At 35.1% G+C, this 13,595-nt stretch overlaps 1 pseudogene across 1 annotated transcript; it reads right to left on the bottom strand.

Annotated features, from left to right (window-relative positions):
• Positions 1-7,914: 7,914 nt before the first annotated feature.
• Positions 7,915-12,026, bottom strand: LOC120073570 (uncharacterized; annotated as a pseudogene). The gene is made up of 3 exons (XR_016528718.1): positions 10,431-12,026; positions 8,416-8,913; positions 7,915-8,327 (listed from the first exon to the last, which is right to left on the bottom strand). The product of XR_016528718.1 is annotated as an uncharacterized LOC120073570 (transcript).
• Between the last annotated feature and the right edge of the window lie 1,569 nt (positions 12,027-13,595).

The raw sequence follows: 13,595 nt of genomic DNA, 5'->3' as shown, positions 1-13,595 counted from the left end.
GCCATACAGTACACTACTGTCAATTTCTTTTGTTTCCCGAAAGGTTAATGGCTTTACTGCAGTCCGATTCTACTATGATCTTCCTAAAATTCATCTTAGAAGAAAGTTGTATCCCTTGAAGAACAACAGATATTTTAACAAAAAAAGCGGTAAGTAAACAACATCGATCGAGAAGATCTGTACCGCCTTCAAGGATCCTTGGTCATCCCATATAATTGTACTGAATCCTGTAGAATTTGAAGATGTTTTTCAAGTTGCATCAACACTTACTTTAATGAAGTTCGTCGAGGGAGCAGACCAAGTACTCTTTGATTTTGCTGAATTTTTAATCATAGAATCTTTGCATGGAGATAATTTGTGATATGAAGCATGATACTGTTGGAATACAAAAACAAGCAGCGGAAGAAACCGCATTCTAATTCATTAATTTTGGCTTCAAATTCAGCATGCTCATAAACTAAAAAAAGAGTTTCAACAATAACCTTTGAAGATACATTTGAATCACGAATTTCAGCTGCAATCCTCCCTTCCTTTGGATGTGAACCACCACAAGGTATTCTCTATTATTCTCTTGGTGCTTTAGATTGAGTTGTGAGACTCAAAATAAGCTTGGATTAAGGAATTTTGATAGATAGACTTTTTGGTTTATCACAAGCTTGAAAAACAGTCTTCTTCCGTCTTTTCTCTCTGTAATTCAACAACAACGGTATGGTCATGCTACTCAAAATTTGAGCTATATATTGCATGACTATCATGCGATCAAGAAGCATGTATGAATTACAACTATTGCCTTTAATTTGCTGAGAATTGAAATGGAATTGTGACTAACCTACTTTAAAGAAAGTGGAAAAATCCCAAATTTTGGGATTTTCCATTTTCCATTTTTTTGTTTTAAGTATCAAATTGATTTCCAAAATCAATTTTATTTTCAAAAGTTGAAATTTTATTAATTTTACAAAAATTATTTCAAAATTAATTCAGTAACTAATTTTTCTAATAAAATTAATAATCAATAATTAATAATTAATTAATCACCAATTCTACTACCATGAATCCCTATTCATGAATTTAATATTTAAATCATATTTAAATATTGATTGATTCTCCAATTCCATTTAATTTCAAAATTAAACGTGACATATAATTACCAATTCTCTTTATTCTAATTTGAACGTTTCAAATAAACTTATCACGCTACTCTAAGGTTGATCCTTTGTGAGCTAGTAGGGGACCTAGTGGACCTACAGATCATGGACTCCAATGATCCGATATTAATTGGCTAAACTATTTACACTGAATTAATCCTCATTTGTTAACTATTGGGTCACTCCACTAGAACCCGTAGTTGCACTCCTCTCACTGTAGATATATTGTGTCCACTCGATATAACAATGATCAGTAAATTAACTCTTCACAGGTTGTTCATAATAACAACTAGGTCAAAAGACTGTTTTACCCTCGAGATTACCTCTTGTTCCTTAAGTCCCACTGATCCTCTAATGAACGATTGTTTTATGATTTGATCATTAAACCAAGTTCTTTTCAGGCCAATGAGAGGGTGAGGCTCATTGTTCAAGACCTGGAGTCAGCACTTAAGGGAACAACCTCTCTACTATCCCTCAAAGCGGGTAAGAGTGAATTCCATCTTGTACCCTATGTCCTCAACTATTTACCCGGTCTTACCCCTAAAATAGGGGGCTTATTGAGCCAGCGCTGTTGAGTCAACTCTCACCTATGCAAATCTAAGGATAGTCCCGAATAAACAAAAGTTCATAGTTAGCTCGGGATTAAGATCAAGTTATCTAGGTCATTGTTTTGAAATAGCCAATCTTAAACAGTAACCAACGTTATAAAGTAAGAGTGACTTATTTCTTGGTCTGATCTTACGCAATCTCATTGCACAAGACGTCTCAATTCATGTCACTACATGTACAAATCAGGATCACTTCGTCTGTAGCACTTTACAACTCCTTGTAACAACTACAAAGTGAGCCGCATCCGATAGTGTTACCAGAATAAGACACCCAACTTTATTCATATACTATAGATCATTTAGACTATTTACTCAAACCAGATCTACTTGTATGTCTCCACATAAAAATCAAGTACTCGTGTAATAGTCATGAATCTTTTAGTTTATTGGATTTATTTCTAAAACGAAACAAGCCATTCAAATATTCAATATAACTTTATTGAATCAAACTTCAATAATAAATTTATTAAATTTATCAGAATAAGTTTACTGTTTACAAATCACGGGTTTTAAGACATAAAACTCAACAGATGCTCATGATAGTATTTGTGAATCCAGATGCATCTTGACTGAATGGAGATTAGTTTATTATGGAGCAGATTATTTCTATCATTCCAGGCAGACCAATAGGTAATTGCAATTAATTCTAAATCTTTGATTGATGTGTTTGAGCTGAGAAGACACCATCGATCTAAGAAACTATTGTTAAAGCTCGTACTTAGATGTTGCTTTGATATAATCTGTTTCTATATGGCCTTTGCATGATTACGCTTGAAAAGAGCATGATCTGTAGACTCATAATTTTTTCCATAGACTGGACAAATGGGATTTATATGTAAACCTCAATTATGAAGATTTACTTTTATTGGAATGATATTGTTTACGCATCTCCATAAAAAGTGGTTTGTCTTTGAATGGATTTTGAGCTGCCACAATTAAATGCATTTTTTCTCATGGTGCCAAATCATTTTGTCCTGAATTTTTGTATTTAGAGAGATTGTTCTGATTACATCAACATCTTCTTGCAAAAATACTTTGTTAAGGAGCTCAACATTCCATGTTCCATCTGTAGCAGTATATCAGTATGCAGCGGAAGCAACAAGAATCATTAAGTATTCTTTCTAATTTATTAATTTTGGCTGTATAAAACATGCTCATATAATAATAAGAGGGTTTTAAGTAATACCTTTGAAGAACACCTTAAATCACAATTCTCAGTTGCAAATCTTCTCCAAATCTCGTTGTGAACTACCTCAAGATCTTCCCTACTATACTCTTAGAGCTTTAGATTGAGTTGTGGGACTCGAAATAAGCTTAAATGAAGAGAATTTGGAGAAGAACTCACCATTGCACCCACTTGAAAAACACCTTCTTTAACTCAAATTTTTCTATAAAAATTCAACTAATGCATGCTTCAATTCCACTATTCTTTATTTATTGTAGGACAATCATACAATGAAAAATGTTGCATGGAGAGCACTTCATGCTTGAAAGATTGAATCAAGAAATGGAGGGAAATTGAGTGAGCTAGTTGTTCGTTAGTGGAGAAATCCAACATTTCCATTTTTGTGTTTTTTCCAATTTTTTTAATTTACAAATTGAATTTCCAAAATCAATTTGATTTCAAAAATTGAAAACATTATTAATTTTTTCAAAATTAATTTTCTAATAAATTCAAATATTAAATTAATTTTACATAAATTCCACATTCATGAATTTAATATTTAAATCATATTTAAATATTAATTAATTCTCCAATACGGTTTAATTGTAAAATTAAACGTGTAATTATAACATATATAATTACTAATTCCTTTAATTCTAATTTGAACATTTCAAATTAACTTATCGTGCTACTCTAAAGCTAATCCATTTACGAGCTAGTAGGAACCTTGTGGACCTACAGATCATGGGCTCCAACAATCCGAGATTAATTGGCTAAACTCTTTACACCTAGGGTTGGCAAAATTCCTTGCAGGATCGGGTCCCTGTGGGGATCCGCCCCGATCGAGGCGGGGAATCCCCAGTTTGACCGAGGATGGGGTCAAACCGAGAAAAATTTTTGGGGCCCCACCCCCTACCTTGATTTGATATATTTATATATTTATAATATATAAAATAATTTATTTATATATATGTTTATAATGTATAGTATTTGATTTGAGTCCAATATTAAATAAGGCTAACATATTATCTTGGCATGTGATCAAACAAGTACATACTCGAGGAAAATGCTAAGCAATCTCATGAAACTTAATTGCTTGAAAACATATAAACTTATCAACAATTATCATTGAAATGACATAGTTTATCCCTCTTCATAGTTCTTGCCAATATGGTACCAACTCAATACATAGCATTCTTCATTAATAAGTTTTACTGAAACTTGAATTCATCTCCTGGGATATGGCTCCTCTGTCCATCACCTTCCTAATCCCACTGGTCCTATGTGTGCGTAGCTAGGATCCTATCTTCAACCGCCTATAATCTTGGTTACCACTTCGAGGTATTGAGCTAAACATACTTTACTAGGAGTCCTTCACATAAATATTACACTTAGCTTTGTCTTATAGTCTTAGCTTTCCCTAATAGCAAGCGCTAACTATTCAGGCTTTGTCTAGGGCAACATACTTCATAAGCACTAGACATTAATTACTTAAAAACATCATGCTTGGACCATACCTATCCATACTCTATAAGTTATTAATCTATCAAGCATACGTAAACATTGGTAAAGGAAATAGCTTGACAAACGTTTGAGGCTGGCTATCAATAAGTAACTTTCATTAAAGCATGTCTTGCTAAATCATTCATAAATATTTGTAGAAATTAGAGTCACTCACAGTCTTTAGAAACTCCTTTTAAGATTGATGAGCTTCTCCTACTAATGTCAACCCTATGAACATGTCGAAATACTTTAGTTACTAGCCATGGTTTCCCTTTTTAGACTCGCTTTCAGAATTAAGCTCACATTTATACTTTAGTTACTAACCATGGTTTCCCTTTTTAGACTCGCTTTCAGAATTAAGCTCACATTTATTTCTTTCGCTTTTAATTCCTCGTAACTTATCTTAGGGCGTCGGGTACATAGTCGAATTTAAAAGGGCTTAAACTTCAGCTGGTCGCCTCTTTTCTGATGCCCATACCCAGTACTTAGTAGGATTTTAGGGTGTCAAACCCACGTTTAGCAAGTAGCTGCCTGTTCGTCCAATAAATTCTAGATTCAGATTCTAATGTCGATAACTCGAAATCCATAATTCATTTTAAGAAAATTCCTTCTTTAAACGTGTTTAGAATTATGTTAACAATGTTACCTCAAAGTTTCAACGTGAAACTCCTTGTGGTTTAACCTAAGCTTTCAAATATTTCCCGAAAGCCTTAACCATAACTCCCTACTTGAGCAAAAATTCTAGGTTTAACTTCCAAAATATGCAACTTGAAATCTAGACCTCTTCTTGTCAAAGTTCCTTCTACAAACGTACTTGAAATGGTATTCACGATAATACCTTAAATTTTCGGCTTGCAAGTTTAAGTAGTTCGTTCTAGATCTACGTTTCTTCATCGAGTGGCCGAAAACACCCAAAAAATGAATCTTCGACTATTCCTTCCTTCTTCGACCCTTTTTCCTGTGAGAACTCTCTTCCAAAGGCTTGATTTCAGAAAAGTTCGTCTGGCTTGCTCGAGCAAATAGTCCAAAATGAGCCCTTGAAGTTCTCCTCCCTTTTTATACTACCGTCCAGCTCCTTGCATGAAATCTCCTTAAGCCACCCAACCCACTAGTGGAGATTAAGGATCGAGTTTAAGCCATTTGTCTGGGTAACTAAATGAGAAGTTTAAAACTGAGCGTTTTAAGTAACTCGATCCTCGCTGGGAAAACTTGATGGAGAAAGGTCCTTACTCGATGAAACATTCTCTGGCTCTCTGTTGAATACTTGATGGGTAGGACTTGATACTCGATGGGAAACTCGGCACTGGGAGCTCGCTCGATGCACGCTCCTTACTCGATTCTTCATACTCGACGCACGACCCTTCCTCACTTACCCTCGACGCTCGACCCCTTCCTCGATCACTTATACTCGATGCTCGACCCTTCCTCAATAACTTATACTCGATGCTCGACCCTTCCTCGATAACTTATACTCAACATTCGGCAACATTTACTCGATCCTACCTTCTGCCACTTGCTGCTCAAGCACCTCTCAACACGACCAACACTTAGCCAGAAATTCTCTTTGTAAGGTTAGATCGATAAGTAATCAGAGTTAAGTTCCCATACTTAAATATTTTCCTTCTTCAAACTTATCCTTTACCTCAAAACGCACAAATCCAATCTAACTTAAATATTTAACCCAACCCTTTTCTTAACTTAAACAATAAACATAATTAAAAAGAGGAAAGTAAGGTGCGGGTTTTACATAAATAGACACCAACATTAGTGAAAATTTGTAATCCATTAGTCTATTTATAAAATAAATAGAGTCTAGAAAACAATAGTGTAATATAAACCTACTGGTAAGGTCTTCTATCTAGAAATTCCGAAAAAACTTATTACTATAAAATTATAGTATTTTTTTTTATATAAAAGAACTCATTAATAATCTTTTGTTTTAAATGCTATTTTTTGGAAATCAAAATTGGGAAAGATTTAATTGCTAAAATTAATTAAAAAGTTAGATGAACTTTTGCAAGGAAAAAATCGCCATTATTATTTTTCTTTAAAATAAATTACTAAGTAATTATAAACAAAATTCAATTAGAAGGATATAACTTGAATATTAAATTCCCAATTCAATTTCTAAACCCAACGAGGATCTTCAAGATCCCTCCAAAAACCTCCTCTGTGTAAGGCTGTATCGGGGAGATGTGGTTGTCCTCCTGCAGGTGTTCGTGATTGTTGGTGTGGGTTCGAATGGAGTTCAAAGCTTTAATGAACTAGTGGAGGGCTAAACTAGGCTTTTTATGTTGAAAACATGGGTAAGAATTTCTTTCTTTTTGGGTTTAATTTTGTTAAAGATAAGGATTGGGTTCTTGACAAATATTTGTTGGCTCTAGAGATCCCTAAGAATGATCTTAATATGAGTTTCGTTATCTGGATTTCTGGATGAGATTATTAGAGCTAAGAATATTCCGTTGGAAAGGAAAATTTTGGTTTGAAAATTGAAGGGACCTTCAATATGGGCACTGGCTAAGATTTCAATTTGCATACTTGAAATATTGAGCTTTTGGAAGATCTCTTATGTGATGATGATGCGGTTTGTATTACCAAAATAAAATGTGATATCTTATGTTTTATTTAATAATTTTGGTGTAATTCTTTTACAATTTTATCTATTTGACGACATATTAAGTAAGAATATTTTTGTCATTTTACTACAACGCGTTAGGGTTTTCTGGCTATCTAAAGTCTTGCTATTAGGTTGTTTGAGAAGTTTAAGATGAATTGAATTTAGCCTTTAAGCTTTTATTTTTCAAAGTTAGTCAAGAGAGCTTCTTAAATTTTGGAATCATGTATTGAGTTACATGCCAACAACTTTCGATTGGGACGATTGATCAGCCTATCTTGTGGACCGTTCAAATCTTGCGCCAAGAAATTTGTTCTTTATCTCAAGAGCTTTGATCCTGAGGCAATTAATGTTTAAGCAATTCTTAGATTGAATTATTGATTGGGAGGTTTTAGTGATGGAGAATCAGAGTCTTCGTACCAAAATTTTTTTTAATTCCAATTAGCTAAGTTTTCTAATCAAATAAGGCCTCAAGATATGCTCATAAGTGAAATCATGCATTGCCATAAAATTCATAAGAATATCCCAATTATATATTCTTAACACGATAGAATCTTCATTATAATGATTATGTGTTGCCTAGCCAATTTCATGTAAGGATGAGGAGATACGTGACCCCACTCGATTGAATTAAATTATTTATTCCTAAAATAAAGTTCGACGAAGTGCTCAGTTGTGGGAGGAAGATTAAATAGTGCCTCCTTGGTCCGTGATTTGATGCAATCTACTGAAAATTGTGTATTTAAATTTTTTAGATTTTCTTTTAATTTTAATATAATTGTGGCTGGACATCATTTTTGAAAAAAAGTATTGTTACGCAATCAGTAATTAAATAATATAATAATAATAATAATAATATAAAAAAAAAATCTACACGGATTAATATTATTAAAGAGAATATTTTCTAAATACAAAACGTCGTCACTAGGATAAGTGAGTTTATATAATATACTTCCCTAAATTCGAGGGTCATAATCATACTCGATTATTTTCTTGAAAAAACTTACAGACAAGCATGTGCAACATAGCTAGGGATGTGTCCATCTCAAGTTGTTGAAAATGGTAACTTCAAAAGTGCAGGTTTTTTTTTGCTCACCATCTCAAACAAGCATGTGTCTGCTCACCATCTCAAACAACTCATTTTCTTGAAAAAACTTACACCAACCTGCTGAGAATCTGGAATTGCTCTCATATTGCTTCAATGTTACATTCCACTCTTTGTTCCTAACTTGAAGCTTTGCAGAGTCCATTTCTGGTGAAAAATCCTCATTTGCAAAGGATATGGGAATGTGCTGCCAATGGACAACATATAATGCTTCAACTTAATTCCATGAAAATATATAATACTTTTAACCAAGAAAAGTTTTTTTATTTTGTTACCAGAACATTGTTCCATTGCCTGAAGCGATTCAAGTGAATCTCCACTTTGAAGAAGGGATATCTGGTTGATGCAATTTTCTTCTTTGGTGAAGAGAAAGAAGAGGGAGCTGTCTCTTGTAATTTGGTGAACAAAAATCTATCGTTAATGAGTTCAAAGCAAACAACATCCCCTGCTTTCAAGAGATTTTGCTCTACAAAACTCCTCCATCCACTACAAATATAAGCATCTTTATCTCTATTTCTACTCCATTTGTACAGAAGTGGCCCTTTTTTACCATTTTCTGTTTGGAGGCTAATACTTCCAAATTTCTCTGATAATTATTTTCTTGCAAATTTCTTTAGGAACATTTGATTGGCTCATCACAACTTTGAAGCCAGGTTTCTCAAGTGATTCAGCTTTGTTCTTGGATTCTTGCCTTCTCCTTGAAATCTCAACTTCATCTTCTCTTGGCTTTCTTTTCTTACAACTTGGTATATCACTAGAAATACTGCAGTCTTCTGTCATTAAACCATATTTTTTTCAAAACAATCTTCTAAGCTGTGTTTAGAGTACCTTAATGTCACGCGGTCGGAGTTTGAGACGACCAACGTGCAGCACTTGGAGGCTCTTGCTTGTTAAAGAGTGCACCAAGTAAGCCTAAGAAGAGTTTTGGCCTATTCAAGGCTCAAAGAAAGTTGCTTGGGAGGTTTTAAGATGAGTAGGCAAGGGAACTTGGGAGTTTGAGTGAATGAGAGCTTTGTTGAATTGTCCAAGGGATGATCTACAAATGATCCCTACCAATCTATTTATATACATGCCCCACCAACCTAGGGGCGTATGGCCGACCTTAGGAGGTCGGTTTAGACCCTTCTAGACACTTCTATATGTGTCTTAGATACATCTTAGGCCATACAAGGCCATTCTAGATCCTACCAAGTACATACATGAATATTCTAGACACTCCTAATCTATTCTAGACTCTTGTAGAGTATTCTAGAGTATGTATATTTGGACTGAGTGTTGGGGCCTTCCAGCACAGTCTAGAGTCATCCGATACCATCCAGCACGTTCCAGCACCATCTTGGGTCTTCTAGAGGTTACCGGGGCTGTCAAGCACGTTCTAGCATTGTGTGGCACTGTCTAGGGGCTTCCAGACGCTTCTGGGACATTCATGAGGGGCGTTGGCCTTGTCCAACGTCGTCCAGGTCCGTCCAGCCCTATGGACGGTCTGGAGTGCTCTCGGGTCGCCTAGCGCGTCTGGAGGTGTCAGTCGTTGGGTCATGCGCACAGGGAGGCGCACGCGTTCGTCGCTCACACGCGGGGTCGCCCGGCTGAGCGTTGCGCGCGCATTTGGACTCGCGCACGCTGGGCCTTCAGTCGTGAGCACGGTTGCGGGCCTGGCCGTGCGCATGTCTGCTGCCTTGGGCGCTTGGCTGGGTGCCTGTCCGGGCATGTGCCTGCCTATGCCTTGGCATGCCGACTTGTTAGGTGTCCGTGATGGGCTTGCACCAGGGATAGGGGGCGCATGAGTGGGCCATATGTGGCGACTTGGGAAAGCCTTCTGACGGGTCATGACTCCATCTTGGCGATGCTAAAGAAGCCTTGGGCCTTTTATTGGTGTGATTTGAAAAGTCATTTTTGCGGGGCGTGACATTAAGCTTTAATTAACATGACTAAAAGTACTTTTTGATCTAAAGCACTTTGGAAAACAGTTTAAAATACTTTCAGTGGACATAGTCAAATAAATAAACTAACAAATTAGACAGAAGACTTAATAAGAAATGAATGTTTTAGGGTTGGTTTAGTAATAATTTTGTTTTGAATTTTTGTTTTTAAAAATTAAGCTTATAAATACTACTTCTAGTTCCAAATTTCTTTAAATGTTATCAATTTTTACCAACTGTTTAAAAAATCATGCTAAATTTTGAAAACTAAAAAAAAACCTCTAAAAAATATTTTTATTTTTAAAATTTGACTAAGAATCTAACTATTCTACTTAAAAATATTTACCAAATGAACCTTAAAACTTGCATACCTTCTTCAGATTCCGTATTGATTGAAAACGAATCTTTCTTTCTCATTTTTTACAAGATCGACGACAGGAAACTGAAGCCTTCTTCCTCTTGTTAGATTGTCGGCGAAAACTCTGCAAACTTTTATGAGAATCAGAATCAAATTCATTAACATTGAAAGAATGTTGGGTTTCCACTCCAGTTGGATCAAATATGGTCACTTCAAAACTACTCCAACTTCCACTTCCATTTAATAATTTAAACACCAACAATGAACCGAACTCTAAACAATAATGTTCGGCAAAATTTTCCTATCCCTTTTGCAGCCAAACAGCGCCATTAGCGGCCGTCTTCAAACCCACTTTCCATTTCATTCCATCTGGAAGCCTAAGAACAACGGAACTTGATAAAAGCTTACCATAGTCTTTGACAAACATCTTCGGAATCATCTGGAAAACACGGCAAAAGACCATTTCTTAAGTTAAGACATACAGAACTTGAAAAGTTTCTTCTTCTTTTTTTTTTCCTTTTTTCTTCTCTTGATCATAAGAAAATTCGTCCTTGTGTAAGGGAGGGAAGGAGAAAGATAAAAATGAAAAGTGAAGGAAGAATTTTGAAAAACTTGGGAGGAAAAGCCATTGTTAATGGTGGAGGAAGGTAGAGTTGCAGAGAATGAAAGAAAGTTGAAGTGAGGAAGATGAAGTTGGTGAAAAATGGCGTCTGTTCAGATACTGTGTATAGTACGGTTTTTCAAAAGACTGTAGACTGTACATGCAGGTTTTTTTTTTCTTGAAAAAATAAAGGGAAACGATTAGTATGACGTGCAGCCGTGCAGGAGACTTTTGAGTTTTCTTCTCTTTTTTTTTTTTTTTTTTTAGGAGTGATGTAATTCGGACCTTTAATATTAATATTGTTGTTTTGTAACTTATTAGAGAAATATTATTGTTTTGGGAGTTCGAGGCTAGAAGTCGAGGGTTGAGGATTCGACTAATGTAGTAAATCAGGGTTGTCGAGGGTTGAAGATTCGACTAATGTACGTAAATAAAGTTGTCGAGGGTTGAAGTTTTGACATACATTAGGGTTGGAACCAATAAGGTTGGAAACAATACGTAAATTACTGTTGTCAAGAGTTGAAGTTTCGACATACTTAGAAATCATACCTAAGTCGGAACTTCAATCCTCGACAAGGAACATAAGTGGGTGAAGCAATGTAGGAGAGAGCGAGATTCAAACCGAGATTACTGGAGAGAGCGAGATTTAGAGCAAGATTGTAGGAGAGAACGAGATGTTGAGCGAGGGTTTTGGAGAGAGTGAGATTGAGTCTCATGGATTAAACGATCAACCACAGCTGACGTGGAAATCGTCTTCACTTTATTTACTTTCCATAAGTCTGAAAAAGTGCATATATTTATTGACTAAGTCTTAAAAAAGGTGTGAAGTCCTATCACCATGCTCCGATTCCCCTGCACGATTCCCTGATGCATTGACCGATTGATCTGATTCCCCTGCTCTGATTCCCTACATTCATTGGCGCATTCATGCCTCTCTGCCATAACCTTAATGCCTTTTCAACCACCCCAAATCCGTGGGTCGAGTGTTGAACACTCGACCTACATTCTTTTAAAACTCCATCCTCTTCATTTCTGCTCACTCACTCCCTCGATAATTTTTAAGACTCATTGCCCTTGATTTTGCTCACTCCTCTCCCCTTGATTTGCTCACTACCCCTTCATAGCTCACTGCCTTCGAAAATAAGCCTTCGAAATCATCTTCCTCTTCTCCCATTTCCATTTCCATTTCCCTTCTTGTATTTCGTTTAATACAAATCATTCTCACACAACTATACTGGTTCGTTACTCTACTAGATTTTTATTTTTTAAGAATAATTATAAATTTTATTTTTGTTCTTATATTATTATCTTTTTATAGATTCTATTTTTTTTTTAATTTTTTGTAGTTGTGGTCAGATAACAAATAACAAGAAAAAAGGGTGAACGTCGTCACTTTGAAGGAAAAAAGAGAACTATCGTCGAATCTGTGAGTTGAACTTATGATATTTGAAAAGTTTAGTTTATTCTTATGATATTTGATTTATTTAGTATTAACTTTGATGTTTATAGTGTTAGAATGTTTAGTTTACTGTTATGTTTAAGAAGTTAAATATTTATAGTTTAATACAAAATTATTGTGATAGTTAACCAGTTTAGTATAGTTTCAAAAATTTAATATAGTTTGAAATTTTTAGTTTATTCATATGAAAATTATTGTTGTTATGTTTATTGTTCCTGAAACACCGGAGAGAAATTGTAACACACGAAGAGGTGTGTTTAATTTCAGATCGACATGTTGGTATAATTGCAGCAGTGAACAACCCAGCAAATGGTTGGACGGGGCTGAAATGTCACCATCGTTTCTGCTTATGACATATCGTTAGCAACTTCAATAAAAAGTATAAATTTAATTCATTGAAAAATTATGTTTATCGTGCCGGGAGTTTCAAATTCGAAAGTTCAACAAAGCAATTAAAGATATCAAAGGAATAAATCAGAGTTGTCTCTATCATAGTGCATAAATGGAGTCCTTAAAGGAGCTCGAATGTTGCCTATAAATATTCTTGCTCAGATAACATTATTCAAATGCGTGAACTATTTCGAAAAAAGAAGAGCATAAATAAGGGATGCATTAGAGCGTCAAGATAAATACACCCGATAAATATTATTTTTTATATATAATTTATTAATAGTTTATTTCAAACATATTTTATAATACTAAGTAGAGTAAAAATCCAGGTACGCACACGACAAAATAAATAAATGGGCTACACGATCTAGTAAACATGAAGTACAATCATACGATCGGTATGAAGGTGTGTTTCATGTGAAAACTGGATGTCATAGTCTCAATGCCAAGGAGGAAACATTTAAATATTGAGGCTAAATAGGGAACGGTACATGTAACAAGTGGCAAACATTCGGTATTCCGACAAGATTGAAGGATCGAGGTTAAGTTTAATATGGTTAGGAATACAATTTCGAGAGTTCTCAGATGATGTAGACAAGGAAATCGTCATAAGATATGCGTAAGCATATATACTACAAATGATGGGTGGAAATCTGTTTTCAGATAAATCGGGTCATTTTGTTCACTTGATGTTCCTGCCAATGTTAGTTAACCTCCATGATGTGGGG

This window comes from Benincasa hispida, chromosome 3, assembly GCF_027475165.1.
Source record: "Benincasa hispida cultivar pf3 chromosome 3, pf3_genome.v1.1, whole genome shotgun sequence".
In the NCBI taxonomy this organism is placed as follows: Eukaryota; Viridiplantae; Streptophyta; class Magnoliopsida; order Cucurbitales; family Cucurbitaceae; genus Benincasa; species Benincasa hispida.
Note: the sequence above shows the minus strand (reverse complement) of the source record. Positions and strands in the feature narration are given on the sequence as shown.